The 27523-nt window shown below is 43.3% G+C and overlaps 1 protein-coding gene across 1 annotated transcript in view; it reads left to right on the forward strand.

Annotated features, from left to right (window-relative positions):
• Positions 1 to 1210: 1210 nt before the first annotated feature.
• The window catches only part of LOC126480921 (alpha-tocopherol transfer protein-like), a 127954-nt gene continuing 101641 nt past the window's right edge, over positions 1211 to 27523 (forward strand). The window contains exon 1 of the mRNA XM_050104330.1: positions 1211 to 1274. The gene's annotated coding sequence lies outside the window, so the exon portion shown is untranslated. The remainder of the gene's footprint in view (positions 1275 to 27523) is intronic.

A 27523-nucleotide genomic window follows, 5' to 3' on the forward strand; every position in this document is an offset into this window, starting at 1 on the left:
CACCACACACATCCATGCCCGAGGCAGGATTCGTACCTGCGCCGGTAGCGGTCACGCGGTTCAGGACTGTAGCGCCTAGAACCGCTCGGCCACTCCGGCTGGCTGCACATATATACCGATGTTTACATTCACATGACTAGTGAAGGGCTCTTGGCACCTTCTTACCCGAGTTGCGTTATATGTGTCGAGTTAGAAGGCTCCAAGATAAGCCTCGCTCGTCATGTGAATGTGAACATCAGTACAAATGTGCAACTTTACTATATATTGTGGGTTTCAACTGACAAGCATCGAAGGAGTGGTGTATACATATATATGCCAAGTTCCACGAAATGCATTTCAGTTGTATATATATATTTACTTGTGACGAATCTGTTCATAATTTTATTAATTTTATTTTTCACAAACCTGTATGGAATGTGAAATATACTCTTCACTAAAATCTTAACGTGGCGTAATGAACTCACAGTGGAACATGACGTACAGCCAAAGACATTTCTGAAGACCTGAAGAACAGATGTGTCTATCGAAACCAGTCAATAAATAATTTTGAACGCTGTCTTTTCTATAAAAAGTTCTTTATGATCTGGAGTTTGTCGTGTGTCCGATGCACGATTAATTGTACATTTGTGAACGGTAAAGAAAGTCTTCGTTCTTAATCGTAAGTCCGCTTTCCTGTGGAAGATACGCCCCTCTATAAGCGGATAGTTTTTCTGAAAATAACGGCTTCGTAGTCGTAAGTAAAGTACATAATTCATCCCAAGTTTCTGTCTTCATCCACATGGGAGACGTAGTGTTGTGAAATAAGATTATTCTTTTCGGAACACAGTGTACAATTCTGTGACTCAAAGCTGTCGTGCCGTACGTACATTACAGCGATCCAGAGCGTCTTGGCGAAATTGCTACTCTCCGTTCAGGGCTCGACAACACCAGAGATCATATTCAGTGACCCACTACCCATTTTACTTCTATGTCTTTTACGACGAGTTAGTGTGCTGTGCATGTTTGTAGTTTTGGGACGCGCTACAATTACATTGGCGCCAGTGTAGTAGAAAGGAGTGTTGCTGGAGTGTAGGAGGAAGGCAGTCAGGTCGAGAGGACCGCGGAGTGTGGTTAGGTGGGAGGGGGGGGGGGTAGTGGAAGGGAGGGGGGGGGTTGAGGGGAAGATTGCAGCAGCCGCGTACCTTCTAGTCAGCCGTGGCCGACCAGTAGTCTTCCGAGTCCTGCGGGGACTGCATCGCCTTAGCAGCCGCCAGTAGGCAGAAAAGCTCCGCTGGGTGAGTGTGGTGTTTGGATTCCGTTGCACGTTAATTGTCAGTAGCATAACGATGTCATTGCGGTAAGTAGCCAATTAATCTAATGCTAGGTGATAAATAAATGTATGAATACATACTATTTTTTAATTATATTTCCGTTCAGTCTGAAAGAACTGTATTGTTGTTGTGCAGCGGGAAAAAATATATCAAATCAAAGTATTTTTATAGAATATTACATTAGGTTCTCTATTATTGCTGTGCAGCGGGGGGAAAAAAAATATCAAAGTATTTTTATAGAATATTTCATTAGGTTCAGAGCTCTCGACAAGATTATAAGCGGATTGTAGAAGGCTTATTGAGCGAAAATGCTCTGTACCGTTGCTTCTGAACACAGACGCTGTCTGAACTATTTCTAGCCGCGCGAAGTGGCCGCGCGGTTTGAGGCGCCATGTCACGCAATTGCGCGGCCCCTCCCGCCAGAGGTCCGAGTCCTCCCTCGGGCATGGGTGTGTGTGTGTTATTCTTAGCATACGTCAGTTTAAGTAGTGTGCAAACCTAGGGACCGATGACCTCAGCATTTCCGTCTCTTAGGAATTCACACACATTTGAAATATTTGACAATTATCTTCATTTCTGCTGCACATCTTTTATTTATTATATGACTACCACAATTACAGCTTCCAAGGTGGCTACTCAACTGTTCCATATTTCCAGAAGTAGTTATTGCCACCGTGGCTCATTATCAAGCGGTGCAAATGCGTATCAATGACATTTCCGATTAGACAAAAAAAAAGTTAAATTACGGGAAAAATTGCTTCTTCGCACTTCTCTATGCTGTTCATTTTTGGTACACAACCTACGACCAGCTTACAGACAGAAGTGATGACACTTTCTGCAGGACCTGATCATCATTTTGCAGGACAATGCTCAAGCGCGTAAAGTGCAAGCCGTTACTGATTTGTTTGACTGAAGTGCTATACCACCTGCTGCACTCCCCTGACTTAAGCCCTCGCGAGTTCAAATCGATTTCTAAACTGAAGGACACACTTCACGGCATTCGCTTCAGAACTGCTACAAATTCGTCGGGCAATAGATCGCGCCGCTCGAACTGTCAAGAGTATCCTACGATTTCCACATCGCTGGCAACTGGTTATACACAACGCTGGTGACTACTTTGAAGGTCAGTAAAACTTTGAAATACGTACCTATTTTGTACGAGCTGTAAATAAATAGTTGCCACTACTGAAGTTCCAACCCTTGTATTTGCATACCAGCCGATGTAATGCGCGTGCACGAAATTACATTGACATTCGACAATGTCTTCTCGATACTTCGCTTCTTTTGTCAGGCAGTGTATAATGAACATAAAATTAATGCAGGTGGGGCGTTTATGTAGGAGAATGATCAAAGAAAGTTCTTTAGTAGTTTTAGAAGTATGAAAAAGGATAGAAACTAGAGGAGGGGTGGAAAACATTAGATAACACATACGCGCGTCACAGATGCGAATCGCTGAATACCATAATGCGTGGAAATCTCTAGAACAGTCCTTTTATCCTGTAGTAAACGGTTGGCACTTAGCACGATGGACAAATTTTGTGGATACGAGAGAGAGGAACTGCAGAATAAACATCTTAGGAGTTCCTGTGCAACTAAGTCGGTAAGAAATGACCCTAAACAGGTCGTATCCCCCAGGAGTACGCAAATTCAAAATGTTAAGACATTTCATTTTTAGGGTATCAGATACACTGTGGTGACAAGTCATGGGATACCTCCTAATATAGTGTCGGACCTCTTTTGCCCAGTGTAGTGGAGCAACTCTACGTGGCAAGGACTCAAGAAGTCGTTGGTAGTCGCCCGCAGAAATATCGAGCCATAACTGCGATAGTGCTGCCGGTGCAGGACTTTCGGCACGAACTGACCTCTCGATTATGTCCCATAACTGTTCAATGGGATTCCTGTCTGGTGATCTGTGTGGCCAAATCATTCTCTCGTATTACCCAGAATGTTCTTCAACCCAGTCACGAACAATTGTGGTGCAGTGACATGGCATGGTTGTTTGGGAACAACAAGTCCACGAATGACTGCAAATGGTCTCCAAGTAGTCGAACCAAACCATTCCCAGTCAATGATCGGTTCAGTTGTACCAGAGAACCCAGTCAGTTCCATGTAAACGCACGCCACACCATTTGGAGCCACCACCAGCTTGCACAGTACTTTTCTGACAACTTCAGTCCAAGACTTCGTGGGGTCTGAACCCCACACTCAGATCCTACCAACAGTTCTTACCAACTGAAACAGGACTCGCCTCTTAAGGCAACGGTACTCCATTCTAGAGCCCAACCGATAACCGATATCGTCATGAGTGCAGGAAAGACTCTGCAGTGGATGTCATGCTGTCAGTAAAGGCACTCGCGACAGCGGTCTGCTGCCATACCCCATGATCGCCAGATTTCGCCGCACTGTCCTAACGGATACGTTCGTCGTATGTCCCATTGATTTCTGCAGTGTTGCTTGTCTGTGAGCACTAACAATTCTACGCAAATGCTCCTGCTGTGGGTCGTTAAATGAAGGCCGTCGGCTGCTGCATTGTCCGTGATGACAGGTAATGCTTGAAATTTGGTATTCTCGGCTGTGAATCTCGGAATGTTGAATTCCCTAACGATTCCCGAAATAGAATGCGCCATACGTCTAGCTCCAACTACAGTCCCTCGTTCAAAGTCTGTTAGTTACCGTCGTGCGGCCATAATCACATCGTAAACTTAGCCACCTGAATCATCTGAAACGACAGCTCCGCCAATACACTGCCCTTTTCTATGCCATGACTTTTTCCATCTCTAAAAGTTTCCCACCGCACTGTTAGTGTGCGTGTAAGACCTTTGTTGACCAGAGCACCTTTTATTCATACCCATGTGCAGTATAATTTCAATAGGTTATAATAGTAATAGCGCAGCGACCTTTTGTTGAACACGATAGTTCACATAAAACCAAAATGAAATATGTGGTCCGTAAAGATGCCCAGGGTTAGAAGTAGTCCTGTATCGACAGACATAATGGCCCACAAAGTTCAAATGTTTCAAATGGCTCTGAGCACTATGGGACTTTACATCTATGGTCATCAGTCCGCTAGAACTTAGAACTACTTAAACCTAACTAACCTAAGGACATCACAGACATCCATGCCCGAGGCAGGATTCGAACCTGCGACCGTAGCACTCGCGCGGTTCCGGACTGAGCGCCTAGAACCGCTAGACCACCGCGGCCGGCGGCCCACAAAGTAGGAATATTAATTTTCCAGTGTACGTTAACATGTGGTTCTTGAAATTGGGTGTGACATGTGGAACAGTGACTCAGCTGCTTCGAGGACTCACGGATAAACAGTTGTCTGTACTCCGCCAGTACTCTGTGCAAATGGAAATGGTCGTATATTGATCGGAAATATCTAGAACGATATGAAACATTAATCTAGGCTAAAAACTAATCATCTTTCGCATACTACATAATTAAGAGTTTTGCTCCTAATATGTGGCAGTTATTTTGTTAAACTAAATAACAATTTTTTAATTAGGAGAGTACATATAACATTCTGGTGCGTAATTGTTCTCAAATGTTCACTTCCGATACTTATCGTAACAGAAATACCAGAGGTAATTGATTTTTCACTCTGCAGGACTAGTTTTGAAAGCCATTGACGTCATGGAAACCTTGCGCCGTTTGATCCGACCGTTTGAGGGTATTCTCGCATTTGCTCTATTACCGTTTCCGAGGAACTACGTGAAAAATTTGTCTAAACGTGATTGTACAGAGGTAACCTGATGTTGAGTTTCTTAGAGTGTTTGGATCCAGTGAGAACATGATGTTCATTAATTTGGGTGTTAATACATAAGTATGAATAATAGAGCGATAGTCGGAAGCACCTTGTCATTTTTTTTTTTTTTTTGCGACACCAGTCTTCTGACTGGTTTGATGCGGCCGGCCACGAGTTCTTCGCACGTGCCAGCCTCTTCACCTCAGAGCACTACTTGCAACCTACGTCATCAATTATTTGCTGGATGTAAACAAATCTCTAGAGTTTTCGCCCTCCACAGCTCCCTCTAGTAACTTGGAACTCATTCCATGACGTATTAACAGATGTCCTATCATCCTGTCCCTTCTCCTTGTCTGTGTTTTCCACATATTTCTTTCCTCTCCAATTCTGCGCAGAATTTTCTCATTCCTCATCAGTCCACCTAATTTTCAACATTCGTCCGTAGAACCACATCTGAAATGTTGCAATTCTCCTTTGTTCCGATTTTCCCCACAGTCCATGCTTCACTAGCATACAAAGCTGTACTCGAGAATTTCTTCCTCAAATTAAGGCATATGTTTGATACTAGTAGACTCTCTTGGCCAGGAATGACCTTTTGCCAGTGCCAGTCTGTTTTTGATGTCCTACATGCTATTTCTGTCATTGGCTATTTTGCTGCCTATGTAGCAGAACTTAACTTAATGTTCTTCCTGACCATCAGACATGATGTTAAGTTTGTTGCTGTTCTCATGTAACCTGCTACTTCTCATTACTTTCGTCTTTCTTCGATTTACTCTCAGTCCATATTCTGTAGTCATTAGGCTGTTCATTCCATTCAGCATTTCATGTAATTCTTCTTCACTTTCTTTCAGGATATCAATGTTTTTGACTTTCCTATATGCTGAGTCAGTCCATTCGACAATCATTTGTTTTTCGATCCCTTCAGACTTTTCATGCAGCCATATTGTTTCAGCTTCTCTGCACTTCCTGTTTATTTCATTCCTCAGCCACTCGTATTTCTCTATTCCTTAATTTCTATGAACATTTATTTACTTCCTTCTTTCATCGATCAGCCGAGGAATTTCTTCTGTTACTCATGGTTTCTTTGGAGTTACCTTCTCTGTACCTATCGAAAAAAGAAACATCTGCAGTTGACCTTCTTAGAGAGGTCTATACTTCAACTGTACTGCATATTGAGCTATTCCTTATTGCTGTATCAATAGCTTTAGGGTACTTAAAGCATATCCCATCATTCCTTACTGTTTTTGTATCCAACCTCTTTTGCTATTGATTCTTCCCGACTAATGTCTTAAACTTCATCCTACTCTTCATCACTACTATATTGTGATCTGAGTCGACATCTGCTCCTGGGTACGCCTTACAATCCAGTATCTGATTTCGGAATCTCTTTCTGACGATGATGTATTCAATCTTCCCGTCTCACCTGGCCTTTTCCAAGTATACTTCCTCCTCTTGTGAGTCTTGAACAGAGTATTCGTTGTTTCTAGCTGAAATTTATTACAGAAATCAATTAGACTTTCGGCTGTGTCGTTCTTTGTCCCAAGGCCATATTATGTTGTAACCTTTTCTTCTACTTTTCCCCATCATTATTAGATTTTCGTCACCGTCTACGTACTGTACTACCTTTTCAATATCCTAGTATACTTTCTCTATCTTTTAAACTTCAGCATGCGTCGTCGGCATGTATAATTGAACTGTCGTTGTCGGTATTGGTTTGCTGTCGATTCTGACAAGTAGAACCCTACCACGAAACTGTTCACAGTAACATACTCTCTGCCCTACCTTCCTATTTATAACTAATCCTACTCCCGTTATATCATTCTTCGCTGCTGTTGATATTACCTTATACTCATATGACCAGCAATATTTGTCTTCTTTCCATTTCACTTCACTGACCCCTATAGATTGAGGCTGTGCATTTCCCGTTTCAGATTTTCTAACTTTCCTACCACGTTCAAGCTTTTAACATTCCTCGTCCAAACTCGTAGAACGTTATCCTTTCATTGGTTATTAAATCTCTTTCTCATGGTTACCTTCCCCCTTCGCCGCTCCCCTCCTTCCTCCCCATCCCCCCATCAACGCACAGCCACCACCACTACGGAAATCCAACTGATGGGGGAGTACCCCGGATCTTTTGGCAGTGGAGAGAACATGATGACACTTTTGCAATTACAGGCAGCATGTCCTGTAGATAGAATTTGTGTGTCGTTAATGCAGTGGTTTCCATTGCCTTCTGAAATTTCATAACGTTGATCATTGTTGATTCTTCCGCCTTTAGGGGCATTTTACAACCCCAAGGAGGAGTGTCTTGAAATTCTGTCGGCTTCTCCGGCCTCTTTGACAATGCCGTTGGTGATATAAGGGTGACTTCTACGGCCTCCAATGCCGATTATTAATCAAAATTTAAGCGGTGCCGCGTTTCGAACCTGGGACTGAGGGCGTTTTCGTTGCTACTCAAAGACGTTATCCCATTTTCTTTCTTTTTATCTCATTCTGTTCGTTATTGGTCGTTGTATTTGATAGGGGTGGACGTCCCGTGAAGCTTGTTAAAGTTCGTCGTTGATCCATTAACTCAGTTTTTTTATTACAGTGGGCAGCTAACCCCCTGATTGAAGACGCAGAGTTGCGGTGACCAGTAGACAACGGTGGTTTACTGCTTTCATTTCCTTGTATGCTCTGAACTGGTTACGCAAACCCTTACGCTTAATGTGGCGATAAATACTGTGAATCTTTAAGCAGGTACGAATCGTGCAGCGTTCACCTCCATTGCTAGATCCTCTGCCTGTGTGTGTGTGTGTGTGTGTGTGTGTGTGTGTGTGTGTGTGTAGAGTGTAACGCATCAGTTTCTGATAACGGCAAGTAACTTTTATTGAAGGATTGGGACTTAGTACACAGAATCGTTAGGACGATGTGTTGGCGGCTCGACTGATTTCTCAATCCAACGTTAATGACCTGGTGCTAGCGGCAACGTCGTTCGTTCTTGCACTCTCAGTACTGGAGCTAGCCAAGGTGAGGCAGCGGTCGGCGGAAGGTACTCGGAGCTATTACACAGAAATAACGACATAATTGTGACACATACTGTGCTGCTCTCAAGCTCACGGTAACTGTGGTCAGATGTTTCAGTGATAAATACTATACATTATCACTAACATAAAAGGTCCAGTCACATTGAAACGACCTCTGAAAGTCCTGAATAACCAGCTTTTACGGCACAGACGTGGAGGAAGCGTGTCACTGAGGTCCTGGAAGATACAGACAGGGATGTGAAGTCATGTCGACTCCAGTGCCATGGGCAGGTGCGCTCGGTTTCTCGGTTGAGGAACAATTCCGCACACAACACAATCGTGTTGGCCTCACAGATTCTCGATTGGATTTAAACATGGGAATTTCTGACGGCATAGGAGTACAGTCAACTCAACCTGGTGTTCTTCGAGCCATGCACGTACACTTCGAGCTGGTTCAAAGGTTACATTGTCGTGGTGGTAGATACCATCATGCCGAGGGAAAAAAAATTGCCTGTAAGGGTATCGTAACGCTCTATGCATCGGCCTGAACCATTCGACGATTGTTGCAGGCCGTACACGCCAACGGCTGCCTGTACAGTGGAGCAAAAGAAACTGATCTATCTGAAAAGACCACTCAGTGGACGCCAAATTGCGGCAGAGCCGTACAAACACCAGCCTCCGTCGCCGATGAATAAGAGGCAGTATGAATACATGCCGCAGAGGACCACACGCAGTAACGTTCCCTGAACGGTCGTTAGTTCCCCCGCAGGTTGTCACATATGGCCCGTGGTGCACCACTGTTACCTCTGCGCCAGTTTCCGATAATGCCATTTTGGCATGCACGATATATTTTAACTACGGCGGCGTGCGAACAGTTTACAAGCTCAGCCGTTTCGGAAATGCTTCCACCCTTGGTCCGAAAGCCAATGATCATGTCCTTCCGGTCCTCCCGACGTGTTTTATATGCCCTCCACTGCCAGTGGTTGCATCTGCCGTCTGTGACTGCTTGTTGCTCATTGACGTCGAAAATCGATGATGGCCACATTAATGTAGAAGTGTGTACACAAACAACATTCACCAGGAAACATGTGGAGACATAAATGTTGAGTGCTGCCTACCGTAAGTTTTGCATAACATAACAGAACTGCGTTAAGTACTGCATAGGAAGTTTCTACGTCTATTACCGGATAGTTTGAATTTCTTCATAAAATATTTCGATAATGGAAGGCTGTTGTTACCTTCCTTCCATAGTTATCAGGGTAAGTGGCTTACTTGTTTCCACTGCTACTTTGTCTTCCCCTTCATCTCAGTAACGGTTCTGTGGTGTGATACAGTAAATGTTGACAAACTTTCAAATTATTACTTCGTATATTCCCCAATTGTAACAACCTAATATTTGATTGTTATGCTTGAATATCGCTACTAGACGTTCGCGTGTGCACACAATGATCTCTTGAACAGTTACAGTATCCTGCGTTGATGTTGATGCTCCGCACAGTGTAACACCAGTAAGTCCACGAGCCTTTGAAAAATCTAATGCCCATCTATAAAACCGCTTCAAACATCTGATTACGAATGAGATAAAGTGTTAAATATCTGATTTTCAGCATGTAAGCGAGAAAAAACTAGGAAAGGTTTCAAATTATGATTAAGTCTGTGGAAGTTACCAAGCGCTCTTATCATCAAATATTGTATGTATATAGTATTGGTAATTTTCGCAACATTTTAGGCAGAAGTTGGTTTTTCAGGCATGTCAATATTTCAGACTTAATATCTCCTGAACTACGACTCGTTAAAAAAAAAAAATCAAATGTGTGTGAAATCTTATGGGACTTAACTGCTAAGGTCATCAGTCCCTACGGTTACTCACTACTTAACCCAAATTATCTTAAGGATAAACACACACACCAATGCCCGAGGGCGGACTCAAACCTCCGCCGGGACCAGCCGCACAGTCCAAAACTGCAGCGCCTTTGACCGCTAGGCTAAGACTCGTTCAATAATATAATTTTGCGGGTGCATTCAGTGGTATAAGTGGTATGCTGTGTGCAAACAGTTCAGTGCAGTTCTGTGAGCTCGTCTCGATGCGCAAACTTGCGTGAGGCCTTGCATTGTCATTGCGAAGGAAAAGTTCGTTTGCATTTTTGTGGCATCAAACATGCTGAAGTGCTTTTTTCATTTTCCTGAGAGTAGCGCAACGCACTTCAGAGTTGTTCTTTGCAACGTGAGGGAGGATATTGCATAAAACGACCTCTTCACAGTCCCAGAAGACCGTCGCCATGATTATCAGGTGAGGGTGCGGCTTTGAACCCTTTTCTCGGAGGAGAGGTGGGTGGCGCCATTCTATTAATTGCCGTTTTGTTTCCGGTTAGAAGCGAAGAAACAGTGTTTCACCGCCTGTCATTATGATTGACAAATAATTGTCACTGTCAGCCTAGTGACGCGGAAGCAGTTCCGCACGGATGATCCTTCGTTGCTCTTTATGGTCTTTTCTTAAGCGGCGAGGAATTCAGCGGGCACATACATTTGAGTACCCGCAATTGGTGGACGAGTGTTTACGTACTACCAACAGAGACGCTCAGTTGAGCAGTGACGTGTCTGATCGTGACGATCGCCTCGAATAAGTGTGTCCGTACGTTCCGACATTGCAGGTATGGCAACTGTGTGCCGTCTGCTGGCACGCGGGAAAACGGACATGTTTACGCGACCTTGCAGAGCTGACAGGCGCCTCGCCCAACGACTCGCCGTGCTTTTTTTCATTAATAGGTTTCCATAGATATTCTGCAAGCGCCTATGAATATCTGCGAGGCTCATGTTATCCGCCAAAAGAAGTTCAGTGACAGTTCTCTGCTTTCGGCACACCTCGGTAACAGACTCTTTTTTTTTAAATCTACATACAGCGCCACCATCTATCGGAAATTCATCAAACTATATGGGCTGAAGCAGGAGTATTCCACGAAGTCTCACAATAAAACCCACTTTCTTTCAACCGAAATTGTCTGAGAAGATAAGGTGTTGCATTACTTACTGAATACCGTACAACTGCATGCCTCTTATTGAGTAGATTATGACAGTACTTCAAAATCTTACATTCGGTCAAGAATTACCCAAAATACGAGTATAAAATTTATCTTCCCCTGGAAGCCATTAGACAGGAAACGTGCAACTGGTACTGGGATCCAGGATAGCGGTTTAATAGTATGGATTGCATGTGGTGGTCGTTATCTTCATACGACACTTGAAAAAATACTTGTCTTTATGATGACAATGATGCTTTTGTAATACACTCTTTGTGTTTCGAATGAAGGAGTGAAGTGTGTGATAGGAAGAGAGAGGGACAGATTCCTGTCAAACTGTACGAAGGGGCAACAGAGTTCAACTTTCACGAGTGACAAATTCAATCATTAGTGTCGCAGGCCGTAATTTCGTGAGAAACTGGAGAAAGATCTGGCATTTAATCTAAGATACTGCCGCAATGTCGCCTCATAACTTGCGTCACGCCACACGTGCCACTATTCTCGAGGTCGAAACAAGAAAAATACAAATACAAAGTGGCTACCTCCAGTTCCAGCGTCATCGCGCTGTACACTCGCGTTCAGAAAAAAACATAACACCTTCAAGTACTGGACAGGGAGTTCGTATTCATGAGACACATACATCAGTATGTCCTGTAGAAATGATTAGCATATGAACCATGTCAGCCTGCAGGTTCAAGGTCAACATCGATATCGCGGTGGAACACCACCTACCGGTAAAATGTACCTACGGCTCTTGTTGCCGCTATAAACTGAAGGTGATGGATCAGTGTGACTTGAGCAGACGTGTGGGATGCGTCCCAGACGTATGCGTGAACCTTACCGTCGAACTAATGAGTTTCCAGGAGGGCGCCGTCTACCATGAGAGAATGTGATGCATCCGTCCGGGAAATTGCTACTCGTGAGGGACGAAGTGTTTCGGCAGTGAACGGCTGTGTTCAGAGTGGTTCGTGGGAGGCCGCAGGACACAACGAGATGGGTCAGGTCGCACCATCCAGACAAGCGCCCCCCCCCCCCCCCCTCGAAGATCGACACCTTGTCCGAATGACATTTTAGGACAGATCTGCGTCCTCTTTGGCTCCGGCACAACAGTGTAATGAAACCTTCAAAATCAGGGGTGACAGTCCGTCGCCGTTTATTACGGGACGTGTTACGTGCGCGTAGTCTACTTCTCCGTCTACCTTTGGCGAACATGGAGAACCATTCTAGACGGCAAATGGTGTATGGAACATCATCACTGGAGACAGGAATGGCGCCAGATACTGATTTCGGAAGAATCCGGGTTCCGTTTATTTGAAAATGATGGCCACATTTTGGCCCGCCGTAGACATAGGGATGGCATCTTAGTGACTGAGTTCGCACAAGACATTCAGCGGCAACTCAAGGCCTTATGGTGTGGGGTGCCATTAGATACAACCACAAATCGCAGTTGGTGCGTTTCCAGGGCAACGTGACAAGTGTCACCTACGTGAATGACATACTGCGACTCGTAGCTATACCCATTCTTCACAACACCCCTGACGCCATTTTTCAGCAAGGCAATGCACACCACATGCTGCTGCGTTCTTGGTGTCACAGAATTTCAGCATTTTGCCATGGCCCGTCAGATCACCAGACTTGTCAATGGTTCAAATGGCTCTGAGCACTATGGGACTTAACATCTGAGGTCATCAGTCCCCCAGAGCTTAGAACTACTTAAACCTAACTAACCTAAGGACATCACACCCATCCATGGCCGAGGCAGGATTCGAACCTGCGATCGTAGCAGTCGCGTGGTTCCAAACTGAAGCGCCTAGAACCACTAGGTCACCGCGGTCGGCATCAGACTTGTCGCCAATATTAAATGGGTGGTATATTGTGAAACAACGGGTGCAATGCTGTGACCCAATGCCGATCACCACAGATGAACTTTGGAACCAGGTGAATGCAGCGTAGATGGCCATACCACAGGACGTCATTCGCGCCTTATGCGCGTCCTAGGTGACTGAAATGCTAATCATTTCTGCAGCACATACTAAGGTACATCTCCAGTGAACGAACGTCCTCTCTCTAGTCGTTCAAGGCGTTCTGTTTTTTTTCTGAACATGAATGTACTAACTTCGATTCAAATGGAGGCTCCAAACCAACATTTGGGCACTTACCGCTTCAGGAACGTGGGGAAGGTTTCACTTTATATTCAGAATGAAAAAATCATACACAGATGATACCGTTGAAACGTCACGTTGTTTGTAGTGCGGTACGCTGGTTTAAAATATTGCCGTCGAAAACATTCTGACAGACTACGAAGTGAGAAACTCATACATAAAATGTGTTTACTATGAAGAGCTGAGAACGGGCCCTTAATGACCCCTAATGGCGGCTGATTACGTGTGCCGAGGTAACGGCCACTTTCCAAGGTGACCTCATTCGCTTCGTTCAAGTACAAGCCTGTTTGCAACTGTGACACTGGAGATAGAGCAGAAAAGGAAATCATGCAAAAAAGTTACTTCGTCTGTATAATGGTATTCTTAATTCTCAAGATAGTGAGTACAGTATATCCCTAACAGTTTGAAGGGGTTAAGTAGTCTGTAATAACGGTAGATCTTAACACTACGAAAGTATCATTAACTCCTCTGTTAAGGCGTTTATGGCGAACCTGTAACTTCTTCGTACTGCAGTGACTCAACATTTATAAAATCATAAATCACAATCTGAAATATCTCCTTGACTGACATTTACATAGATTGTACATACAGAATGGACCGAGGGGCGTGTTAGACATAAATTTCGAAATACATTGAGGTGCAAGTACTCCTTTCCTGGTGCCGCAATATTAATTTCAAATTATTTCGAAATCGGAAATTGTGTTATCAGTGTCTCCGTATTTTGTCTGATTGTGTTACCTGACAGGTAAAACTGTTTTTGAACGGAGGAGTTACGCATTTAATGGTTGTAGTTCTAAATGTACATATCTCTCATTTCTCTGACAGCGAAAACAGTGATTCGTTCTTCTTTGTCAGGCGAGGAACTTGTATAATTCCATGCGGTAGACGATCGTGGAGAGATTCTCCAGTCTCCCACTGCAGCCGCTCGGGATTAGCCGAGCGGTCTAGGTCGCTGCAGTCAGGGGCTGTGCAGCTAGTCCCGGCGAAGGTTCGAGTCCTCCCTCGGGCATGGGTGTTTGTGTTTGTCCTTAGGATAATTTAGATTAAGTAGTGTATAAGCTTAGGGACTGATAACCTTAGCAGTTAAGTCCCATAAGATTTCACACACATTTGAACATTTTCTTCCGCTGCAGGCCACAAGAGCGGCACTTAGCTATTTAGGAATGTCGGCAAAACATCACCAATGGCTCTGAGCACTATGGGACTTAACTACTGAGGTCATCAGTCCCCTAGAACTTAGAACTACTTAAACCTAACTAACCTAAGGACATCACACACATCCATGCCCGAGGCAGGATTCGAACCTGCGACCGTAGCGGTCACGCGGTTCCAAACTGACGCGCTTAGAACCGCACGGCCACACCGGCGGCCGAAACATCACCAACGGCTGGCATAGTCTTTTGTCATTATCACTTTTTTCCGCACTTCAGTGCATAGGTAACATGCCTTTTCCGACTTCACATAATCAACCCCATCTCTATCTCGGCCGTCCCATACCTCTTCCTCCTGAGGTCTTGCATTTGTTTACAACGACCAAAATTCTGTCTTCAGTCATCCGCTTGAGGTCTCCATTCTTCCCGATATTCTCCAATCTTCTCATTTGAATCATAAATTCGCAATCCTGTCAATATATCATCAGTTTTTTATGTGGATGCTCCTTGAGCAACCTTTAATTCATAAAAATAACATTTCTGCTGACTGTATGTTATTTTTATCTGTTTCTATCAGTCCACAGTTCGCTTCCATAAAGTAGCAAAGGCACCGCCATTGCTTTACACAGTTTTAAGTTTTTTGGCTTTTCTAGCATTCTTTCTTAAATTTTTGTTTCTAGTTCCAACTACATGTTGGAAGTTGTTGATTTTCGTTTGTATGTCTTTATCTACATACATTCTTACGTCTATGCCTTTACAACTGGAAGATACTTGCTCGAGTATCTTATTTTCAATAACAGCCTTAGATCAAACTGGGATATTTCCCTAGTGTGCCATCACCTCTGGTTTAGTAGTAGATACTTACATATTGTAAATGTTTTCTTCCTAGCCCACATAGCTTATACAGAGAGCGTTGTAAGTCTACCTCCGTCTTTAGTTATGCACACATCACAACATTTAGGTGATGGCTCCTCTCCAGCTGTTTGCCTCCGTGGACGTCATTCTTCAGTTTCTTATAAGGTGTACTGTGGATGTTATAAGGGTCGGTGACATGATACTACCCTGGCTGAAACATTCATTCATTATTACGTTATCTGTTACTGAAGTGACTGTATTTCGGTGTTATTATATATGATTTTTATTATCTGTATAACATACTTGAGGTATTCTCGCTTGTCCATTAGTGTTTGTGGTGTATATCTAAACATTGTGTCAAATGCTTTCTCAAAATCAATAACAGCAACGGGAGTTTCAAAACTGACCTCTCGTCGTTTTCCTAAATCACAGCACATTTCTTAAACCCACTCTGCTCATCTCACAAACGTGAATCTGTTATTACTTTCAACCGACTGTTCATTATTTTTGAGTGAACTTTATAAACTATATTAGAGAGACTCTGTAATTGGTAAGTGCATTTCTTTGGCCTTATTAAAATCAGAAATTACCAGGCGGTTTTCCAATCATGAAGGCTTTTATATCTTCGCTAGCATTCATTAAATAAATGTGACAGTTCGCACGGCGCCCCTCGGTGGGTAATGTTCAGCGCTTTTTCCGTCCGGGCAACAACTCTTGCAGTTTTTCAAACTTTTCAGAACCTGTTGAATCTCATCTGAGCGCTGGCTAGCTAACTTCAATGCTAAAATATCTGGAAAACGGCGTAACGTACCAAAATTTCTTCTTAACCAGTATTATTCAGCACAACCTCCACTGCGATACCCTTACAAGCTTATCAGTCTGTTTCTGACCACCCTCTATTCAGAAGTATTATACGAAGTGCGTAAGAAAGATAATGAGGCTGACAACACTGCGAGCGATCTAGCGACAATATGTTATTCTTCTAGCATCGACAGTTGTGTTCACCCATTAACATACGTACTTCAGCTGCGTACAGCCATCACGTGATTTTTTGAAAGCGCCGTCAGTGAACTTGTCTTATTAGGCAACCGAGTTTTGTATTAAACTCGAGAAATTCACGAGTGTGATCTCTGAAAAGTTGAAACCGGCCTATGGGGGATATTCCTTGTCAAGAGCGCAATTTTCGGACGGCCGTGAACACGTTGAAGTCGAAACACGCTCAGGGAGACCTTCATCTTCAACAACCGACGAAAACGTCGAACGTGAGTATGCTCCTCTGACATCAGATCGACATCTAGCAATAAGGATGACGGCTGACCTATTAAACACTTTCACCGTACATTAAATTTTGTCCGAAGATTTGCACATGCGACATCTTTGTGCCAAAATAGTGCCAAAGAAACCTTACAACTGAGCAGGGCGACCATCGAAGAAATGTGTGCGTTGATCTGCTTGAGAGGACTGCTATTGACAACGAATGGTTCAGTCATGTGATCACACGTGATGAATCCTGGACATTCGAGTACGATCGTGAGACAAACCGGAAAAGTGAGTTGCATTCTGAGACATCTCCTCGACCAAAACAGCCCGAGGGATCAAATCACATCAGGATACAGTCACTCAGGTGTTTTCCAAAGAATGCTTCAAAGGCTTAGGAAACGGGTGAATCTAGTGAGATCGCTCATTGCAGTAACGTCGATGCTGCATCATGACAACGTCCCATGCCACGTGGCCACACCCATCCCGGAATTTTTGATCTCGAAAGGCGTTCCAGCTGTTCCACAGTCCTCCTGTTCATCTGATGTGAGCCCTTGTGACTCTCGTCTTTTACCGAAATTAAAAAATGTCTTAAAAGGAGAAATTCAAAAGGATGCGACCGCCATGTTAAAGGCCCTACAACCTGAAGCCTTCCAGCGCTGCTGCCAACACTAGGAACAGCGATTCAGCAGGTATATAGCTGCTGAAAGGGACAGTATTATAGTTTGAAAAAAGTTATAACTTTGATAGATGAAAATCAGTCATATTACTCTTCTTGCAAACCTCGTAAATAAATAAATGCGTGTTAGAAGGCTTTAGTTCACACCCTAAGCTGTTCGATATTTACACTACTGGCCATTAAAATTGCTACACCAAGATGAAATGCAGATGATAAATGGGTATTCATTGGACGAATATATTATACTAGAACTGACATGTGATTACATTTTCACGCAATTTGGGTCCATAGATCCTGAGAAATCAGTACCCATAATACACCTCTGGCCGTAATAACGGTCTTGATACGCCTGGGCATTGAGTCAAACAGAGCTTGGACGGCGTGTACAGGTACAGCTGCCCATGCAGCTTCAACACGATACCACAGTTCGAGTAGTGACTGTCGTGTTGTGACGAGCCAGTTGCTCGGCCATCATTGGCCCGACGTTTCAACTTGGTGAGAGATTTGGAGAATGCGCTGGCCAGGGCAGCAGTCGAACATTTTATATATCCAGAAAAGCCCGCATAGGACCTGCAACATGCGTCTAGCATTATCCTGCTGAAATGTAGGGTTTTGCAGGGATCGAATGAAGCGTAGAGCCACGGGTCGTAACACATCTGAAATGTAACGTCCACTGTTCAAAGTGCCATCAATGCGAACAAGAGGTAACCGAGAAGTGTAACCAATGGCACCCCATACCATCACGCCAGGTGATACGCCAGTATGGCGATGACGAATACACGCTTCCAATGTGCGTTCACCACGATGTCGCCAAACACGGATGCGACCATCATGATGCTGTAAACAGAACCTGGATTCATCCGAAAAAATGACGTTCTGCCATTCATGCATCCAGGTTCGTCGTTGAGTACACAATCGCAGGCGCTCCTGTCTTTGATGCAGCCTCAAGGCAGTATTGCGGCCATGGTCTCCGAGCTGGTAGTCCATGCTAAACGTCGTCGAACTGTTCGTGCAGATGGTTGTTGTCTTGCAAACGTCCCCATCTGTTGACTCAGGGATCGAGACGTGGCTGCATGATCCGTTACTGCCATGGTGATAAGATGCCTGTCATCTCGACTGCTAGTGATACGAGGCCGTGAGATCCTGCACGGCGCTCCGTATTACCCTTTTGAACCCACCGATTCCATATTCTGCTAACAGTTATTGGATCTCGACCAACGCGAGCAGAAACGTCATGATACGATAAACCGCAATCGCGGTAGGCTATAATCCGATCTTTACCAAAGTCGGAAACGTGATGGTACGCATTTCTCCTCCTTACAGGAGGCATCACAAAAACTTTTCACCAGCCAACGCCAGTCAACTGGTGTTTGTGTATGAGAAATCGGTTGGAAACTTTCCTCGTGTCAGCACGTTGTAGGTATCGCCACCGGCGCCAACCTTGTGTTAATGCTCTGAAAAGCTAATTATTGGCATATTACAGCATCTCCTTCCTGTCGGTTAAATTTCCCGTCTGTAGCACGTCATCTTCGTGGTGTAGCAATTTTAATGGCAGTGGTGTACACTGACATGGTGTTCGCAGGAATTATACGATAGACACTGAGTTACTACTAACAGTTTGATTTTTCTAAAATCACTGATATATGCTACTGATAAACAGTGATTTTTTCAAGAGGAGATACTTTACAAAAAAGAAAGTTATGAACTGAAAGTAGTATGTATAGAATAAAAGATGAAAGTACTTATTAGTAAATCGAAGTCAGTAGCATAGTGTGGAAAACATTCAGTGAGAACGAAGATAGCAGTTAAAGAATAATCAAATGAACAGGTGAAATATTTTAAGTACTTGGATGTAAGATGTATTAATACGAAGAAAATGCAATAGCTGAATAAAGTTCTATAAATTGTTCCACACATGCTTCCAGAGCTAAAGTCTAAAACATGAAAACAAACAAACCCGAAATTATGTAAAACAGTTGCATTGTCTACCTTATGTTGCAGAAGTGATCGTAGGTACTGAATAAAATACAAGAAAAATAAATACGCGGAACTGACATGAGATTTCTTAGAGCGGCAAAGAGGTATAGGAGAATAGACGGAATACTAAATGAAAATACTCGAAAGAAGTTGGAAAATTTGAAATTGAAAGAAAATGTGGTTGAAAAAAGAAATTGAATCAACATTTACAAAGAACGGATCCAGAGACAATAGCATGTCAGATAAAGGAAATTAGACCAAAAAGAAAAAAGAGGTCCCGGCAAACAGAGAAGAAATGAGAACCGTAAACGGCAACTGATGGTGTACTACAGAAAGTGAAAAAGAGGAGGATCAGGAAGTAAAAGAAAATTCCTGAAGTTGTGGCAGATTGCTTCTACATTCTTGCAGGGCCAGAGAGAAATACCATCTCGTGACAATTACAGAAGGGTAGACGGTTGTGCCAGGGTACGGTTGTGACAGTCGCCATATTAGCCAAACAAAAAAGAATAACGTGGAGAGTGGGAGGGAGACAAAAGCGGCGTGCCTGTCTGGACTTGTCACAGTATTGCGTCAGCCGTCGCGCGACAATAATGCTAGCAGCGGTCTACATTACTTTTCAACAGTCGAAAGTAAGTTTCTTGATTCCATTTCTTTTAATGATTGTTGCTATATGTGTACTGATAAAGTAATGAGAGTTTCTTCTCGTTAAACGTTAAACATTAGTAGTTTAATATCAGTGATTACTTCGCACGTAGAAAATTTTGTATTGCCATTGCGATGTTTTACTTGTGGGGGAGTGCGTTGGGTACGGTTGTGACATGTTTTAAGCGTACGGTTGTGACATATTTTCTGGGTACCGTTGTGAAACGAAGATAATTTTTTTTTTCTAGATGCCCAGAAAGAGGTTGAGGAAGACTGATAGAAGGCAGTGTGGCATTACAAAATATGAAGACGCTTATAAAGAAGTGAAAAACGGAAGTTCTATACTTAGAGCCGCGGAAATGTACGAAGTTAATCGCATGTCTTTGCTACGATACATTCGTAAACGCGGTGGAGTCACTGCAGGCCAGAATGAAGACAGCGTCAGCATGGGATATGTCGTACATTGTTCTCTGAGGAGCAGGAATAGCAGCTGGCACTTTATATAACACGATGCGCAGAAATATATTTTGGCCTTTCTCCGAAAGAGGTGCGGAAGCTAGCTTTCGAACTTAGTACTAAATACAATCTGAAGCGACCTGCTCCTTGGCTCGAGAATGAGATGACTGGCGAGGAATGGTTTCGTTCATTCATGAATAGAAATCCTTCACTCTCTGTTCGCGTAGCTCAAGCAACGAGCCTTTCAAGAGCAATGAGCTGTAATAAAACAAATGTAAAAGCTTTTTATGACAATTTTCAAACTGTTATGGACAGACAGAAATATGAGCCACAGGATATATACAATGTTTACGAAACAGGCGTCACTACTGTACAAAAACCTGACAAGGTAGTAGGAAGACGTGGGGTACGCCAAGTGGGGGCTCTTACTTCAGCTGAGCGAGGCACATTAGTCACAGTTGCCTTGGGGAATACTATGCCTCCTCTATTTATATTTCCACGGGTTCGTTATCGTGATCATTTTCTTAGGGATGGGCCTGTAGGATCAATTGGGACTGCAAATCCTTCAGGATGGATGCAAGATGAATCGTTCTTAGTATTTCTCCAACATTTTAAGAAATTCTCTAATGCTTCTCAAACGCATAAAGTGTTGCTATTGCTGGATAACCATTCCTCACACATCCACATCAACACACTGGATTTTTGTAAAGCAAATGGAATCACATTTCTTTCATTTCCTCCACACTGTTCGCACAAATTTCAACCCTTGGATAGATCTGTGTTCGAACCCTTCAAGAAAGCTATAAATACTGCTTGTGATGGCTGGATGCGGAGTCACCCTGGAAAAACAATGACAATCTACGATATACCAGGTATTATCAAAACTGCTATCCCTCTGGCTTTCACACAATCGAACATTCAGACTGTTTTTTGCAAAACTGGTATTCACCCCTATAATCGTAATGTATTTCAAGAAACTGACTTTGCATCTTCCTTTCTTACGGACAGAGCAAACCCTGACACAGAAAAGAACACTTGTGCAACACCATCTCTTGAAATGCACACACCGAACCCTGAGACTTGGAAAAACAATGCTGGAGTTAACAATGAAATACCACAGCTTTTAACACAAGAATTTGGCTTTTCACCATCGTCTGAAATAGAAAGACCTGACTCTGGAGAGAACAATCCTGAACGCAATGAAGAACTGGAGCCACTTTCAGCTTCTTTATTATGCGAATCTTCAATCCCAAGTTCAAGTAGTATTGAGCTAACTGCGTCATTCTCAACCACTCCACCTATTTTCTCGCCTGAAATTGTTCGGCCTTTTCCTAAGGCTCCGCAAAGAAAAACAAAAGGTTCCAGAAATAAAAAGTCAACCATTTATACAGACACGCCTGAAAAAGAGGCAGTTAGGCAAGAATATGACGAAAAAGAAAAACGATTGAAGGCTCAGCAGGTAAAGAAACATCTTACTGAATAAAGAGGAATAAATAAAGGAAAAGGAAAAAACAAAGCAAAGAAAAGGAAGATACCACCATCGTCATCGGATGAAGAAGATTATTTCTGTCTGGTTTGCTTAGGCCCATATCCAAAAAGTAGGCCTGGCGAAAAATGGATAAAATGTCAAGGAAAATGTGAGCTCTGGTCCCACTTGTAGTGTGCAGGTAGCGGCCGGTTTTACATTTGTCATAATTGTGATGAGTCAGACTAGAGCTCAGTGTCATACTTTTGCACTTTTAGAACTAAGAATCAACCTTATATTTCTACTGTTCTTTGTTTTTTTGTGATCATATTTACACAAATGCTTAGATTTTCCTTGAATAAGACATTTTAAGATTTTTGTTTCACTGGTTTTTATAATGCCTATTTATTTATATGTTTTGTATTTCAACACACTTATTATATTGTATAGTTTGATATTTTAGTTAAATTCTTTTGCTGATCGTAATATGAAGACTGTTATAATAACAGCAATAGATGCTAGAATTCCTTATTAATCACAAGCTATTAAAGTGTTCCAAGACTATATTTCTTTTGTTGCATAAAGGTTAAATGTTTACAGAAGAAGATTATGTTGCTATTATGTTAGACATTAGTTGCAATAAAACTGATTTTATATTATTTTGATGCAATATTTAACGTGTCACTATCGACCCCAGGTACTGTCACAACCGCCCCTGGTGTGTGGTCGGTTGTGATATTTTTCATATTTTTTCCTAATTTGCTTCTATGAGATAACCATTGTAACTAGCGACAAAATTTTAATATTTTCATTTAGACAAATGTACACTGTACTATAAAAAACACTTCTACTCCATCTAACTCGCATAGTAACATCAATATAGGGAATCAAATGAAAATTGTCACAACCATACCCAGTCCACCCTACTCGTCAGTCACTGGTACAGGAACAGTTCACAGCTCTGATATTCGTCTCATGTTCAACTACGCATGACTGGAATCAAAAATTAATTTAGAACAGGCACTCTATTAAAATATTAGTGACGTGTATTTCCTGCTACCATTATTAAAAATCTGTGATCAGAATTATAGGATCAAAATTTCATTATTCTCGCTTACTTTGTGGTGAGGACTGCTCTTGACAGGCGCTCTCGCCTTGCCACGGGCGTTTTGTGCTTGACAGTGTCACTGTGTTCAAGTTTACTAAGCGATGGTGCAATTACGTATTTCTACAATATCACACTATCGAAACTCGAGACAAACAAGCACGTGAGCATCACAAAGATGGAAGTTGCGCAGGCACTTGTAGTCTCAGTTTTTATAGTGCAGCAGAAGGTCGGTGGGCTGAGAGTTGAAAATAACAAGGAGTGTGTCCTTCATCGTTAGAGAGAGCCGGGAAATACTAGCCACGTGGTCGGGTGATTCAAGAACACCGGCGCCCATGTGAAAGTGGAAACCAGGTAGGAGATACAGAACGAAAGGCGCAAGACGCCGGGGCAGAATTTACCTGGCAGTAGAGTGCAGTATGAATATTTACCTTGCTCTTCAGTCGGCATTACTCAATTAATGCCCCATTTAAAAAGAAACTATCCCTCGTACGCTCGCCGGCCGAAGTGGCCGTGCGGTTAAAGGCGCTGCAGTCTGGAACCGCAAGACCGCTACGGTCGCAGGTTCGAATCCTGCCTCGGGCATGGATGTTTGTGATGTCCTTAGGTTAGTTAGGTTTAACTAGTTCTAAGTTCTAGGGGACTAATGACCTCAGCAGTTGAGTCCCATAGTGCTCAGAGCCATTTGAACCATTTGAACCTCGTACGCTCATTTCATAAACCTAACGTCACCATCTCGATCTTCGGAAAGTGCAGGATTAACGCAAGGCCTTAATCACTTATTGGCTGTGATTCTCGCAATTTTCGGCGTGTCTTCACTAGTACATGCTAGGCAAACCGCCAACAGGGAACACAGTGACAGTCTTGAAACTAAAAACCTTTGTTTTGTTAATACAATAAAGTTACATCACAAGAAGTGTCCTATCCCAACGCTAGTGAAGACAATTCATTTTATTATTCATTCTCAGTACAGACAGTTGGTTTCGTAACGGGTTTCAACTTTTTACAGAGTCATTATCAGATGATATGTGAATACCAAGAATGCCCTATAAAGTCTTCAGATAGTATTTGAATCGGTTACATAGTAACTCGTCAAAGCACGGCTTATAATTAGACAGGTTATTTCGAGTATGTGGTGATTTAAACACCATCTGATGATGATTTATGTAAGAAGTCGATTTTCGATATGATACAAACAGTGTGAATCTAGAATGAAAAATAAAATGAGAGTTTTTTTTAGTAGCGATGGTGTGGAATACATTCATTTTTGTTACAAAACTGCAAAACGAGTGTTCTACATTTTTAAAGCTCTGCAGTTGCAGCAGCGTAAATGCTGACTCCCCGTCCTCGACACTGTGACGTACAGGTCATTTGTTTTCCATGCATGAAAATTACTTTAACGTCCCCAACAATTTCACCCCCCGAGCTTTCAGTTACGGGTGGTCTGTGTACTTAATTTGAATTGAACATTTGGTGTGAGATAGCGAACACGGATGCACGTAGTAACAACTTTTAAAAGACGCCGTTGTCGCAGGCTAATTTATTAAAGTATTGTGATATTTTGAAGTTTTGATTTATTTTGTTGCATCAAGATCATCAACTTATATTGTTACGTAGGTGTAGGTTAAGCATCTGTATACTGAAATAGATCGAAGTTCTGCTTAAGTCACGTCACGTGTTGCCATTATTCGGTTTTCGAAGCAAAATGATGTTGTAATGGTCTTCTGTCGTGAGACTGGTTTGATGCAGCTCTCCATGCTACTCTATCATGTGCAAGCTTCCTCATCTCCCAGTACCTACTGCAACTTACATCCTTCTGTATCTGCTTAGTGTATTTATCTTTTCGTCTCCCTCTACGATTTTTGCCCCCAACGCTGACCGCCAATACTAAATTGGTGATCCCTTGATGCCTCAGAACATGTCCTACCAACCGATCCGTTCTTCTTGTCAAGTTGTGCCACAAACTCCTCCCCAATTCTATTCAATACCTCCTCATTAATTACGTGATCTACCAATCTAATCTTCAGCATTCTTCTGTAGCACCACATTTCGAAAGCTTCTATTCTCTTCTTGTCTAAGCTATTTATAGTCCACGTTTCTCTTCCATACATGGCTACATTCCATACAAATACTTTCAGAAGCGACTTCCTGACACTTAAATCTATACTCGATGTTAACAAATTTCTCTACAGAAACGTTTTCCTTGCCATTGCCAGTCTACATACAACCTTCTTTTACGATTCTTGAACCAAGTGTTAGTTATGATTAAGTTATGCTCAGTGCAAAATTCTACCAGGCGGCTTCCTCTTTCATTTCTTATCCCCAATCCCTAATCACCTACTATGTTTTCTTCTCTCCCTTCTCCTACTATCGATTCCAGTCACCCATGACTGTGAAATTTTCGTCTCCCTTCACTACCTGAATAATTTGAAACTTCCTGGCAGATTAAAACTGTGTGCCCGACCGACACTCGAACTCGAGACCCTTGCCTTTCGCGGGCAAGTGGTCTACCATCTGAGCTACCGAAGCACGACTCACGCCCGGTTCTCACAGCTTTACTTCTGCCAGTATCTCGTCTCCTACCTTCCAAACTTTACAGAGACTCTCCTGCGAACCTTGCAGAACTATCACTCCTGAAAGAAAGGATATAGCGGAGACATGGCTTAGCCACAGCCTGGGGGATGTTCCCAGAATGAGATTTTCACTCTGCACCGGAGTGTGCGCTGATATGAAACTTCCTGGCAGATTAAAACTGTGTGCCCGACCGAGACTCGAACTCGCCTTTCGCGGGCAAGTGCTCTGCCATCTGAGCCACCCAAGCACGACTCACGCCTGCTCCTCACAGCTTTACTTCTGCCAGTATCTCGTCTCCTACCTTCCAAACTTTACAGAGGCTCTCCTGCGAACCTTGCAGAACTATCACTCCTGAAAGAAAGGATATAGCGGAGACATGGCTTAGCCACAGCCTGGGGGATGTTCCCAGAATGAGATTTTCACTCTGCACCGGAGTGTGCGCTGATATGAAACTTCCTGGCAGATTAAAACTGTGTGCCCGACCGAGACTCGAACTCGCCTTTCGCGGGCAAGTGCTCTGCCATCTGAGCCACCCAAGCACGACTCACGCCTGCTCCTCACAGCTTTACTTCTGCCAGTATCTCGTCTCCTATCTTCCAAACTTTAGAGAAAGTTCGCAGGAGAGCTTCTGTTAAGTTTGGAAGGTAGGAGACGAGATACTGGCAGAAGTAAAGCTGTGAGAACCGGGCGTGAGTCGTGCTTCGGTAGCTCAGATGGTAGAGCACTTGCCCGCGAAAGGCAACGGTCTCGAGTTCGAGTCTCGGTCGGGCACAAAGTTTTAATCTGCCAGGAAGTTTCATATCAGCGCACACTCCGCTGCAGAGTGAAAATCTCATTCTGGACCTGAATAATTTCTTTTATCTCATCATACATTTCATCAATTTCTTCGTCATCTGCAGAGCTAGTTGGCATATAAAGTTGTACTACTGTACTAGGCATGGGCATCGTGTCTATCTTGGACACAATAATGCTGTTTGTAGTAGCTTACCCGCACTCCTATTTTTTTATTTGTACGTGATTAAAAACAGTACCCTCTACGAGACTAATTTAAATATAACTTAAGTGGGATATTATACGAAGGTGATAAAAGTCATGGGATAGCGAAGGGCACGTATATAGATGGCGGTAGTATCACCTACACAATGCTTAAACGGGCAGAGTACTGGCAGTGCTGTCATTTGCATAGAGGTAATTCATCTGAAAAGGTTTCCGATGTGATTACGGCCGCATGACGAAAATTAAGACTTTGAACGCGAAATACTAGTTGGAGCTAGTCGCATCGTGTATTCCACTTCGGAACTCGTTAGGGAATTCAGTATTCCGAGATTCACAGTGTAAAGAGATGCCGAGAATACCCAATCTGAGGCATTAACTCTCACCACAGATCACGCAGTGGCCGACGGCCTTCACTTAACGACAGAGAGCAGCGGCGTTTGCATGCAGTTGTCAGTGCCAATAAACAAGCAGTACTGCGTGAAGGCCGGCCGCTGTGGCTGTGCGGTTATAGGCGCGTCAGGAACCGCGTGACCGCTGCGGTCGCAGGTTCGACTCCTGCCTCGGGCATGGATGTTTGTGATGTCCTTAGGGTGGTTAGGTTTAAGTAGTTCTAAGTTCTAGGGGACTGATGACCACAGATGTTAAGTCCCGTAGTGCTCAGAACCATTTGAAGCCCCTGCGTGAAATAATTGCAGAAATCAAAGTGGGGCGTACGACAAACGTATCCATTAGGATAAAGCGGCGAAAGTTGAAATTAATGAACTACGGCATCAGACGACCGACACGAGTGCCTTTGCAAACAGCACGAAGTCGCCTTCAGTGCCTCCCCTGTGCTCGTGGCCATATCGTTTCACACAAAAGTTCAGATCTCTGTTTGTAAGAATTGAGGGTAAGATTCAAGTGGGGCGCAGGCCCCCACGAAGCCATGGACCCCAAGTTGTCAAAAAGGCACTGTGCAAGCTGGTGATGGCTCCATAATAGTGTGGACTGTGTTTACAAGGACTGAGTCCTCAGGTCAAGCTGAACCGATCGTTGACTGGAAACGGTTATGTTCGGCTACTTGGAGACCATTTTTAGCCATTGACTTACTTCATATTCCCAAACAACGATGGGAGTTTTTTGGA

This window comes from Schistocerca serialis, chromosome 5 (assembly GCF_023864345.2).
Source record: "Schistocerca serialis cubense isolate TAMUIC-IGC-003099 chromosome 5, iqSchSeri2.2, whole genome shotgun sequence".
NCBI lineage: Eukaryota > Metazoa > Arthropoda > Insecta > Orthoptera > Acrididae > Schistocerca > Schistocerca serialis.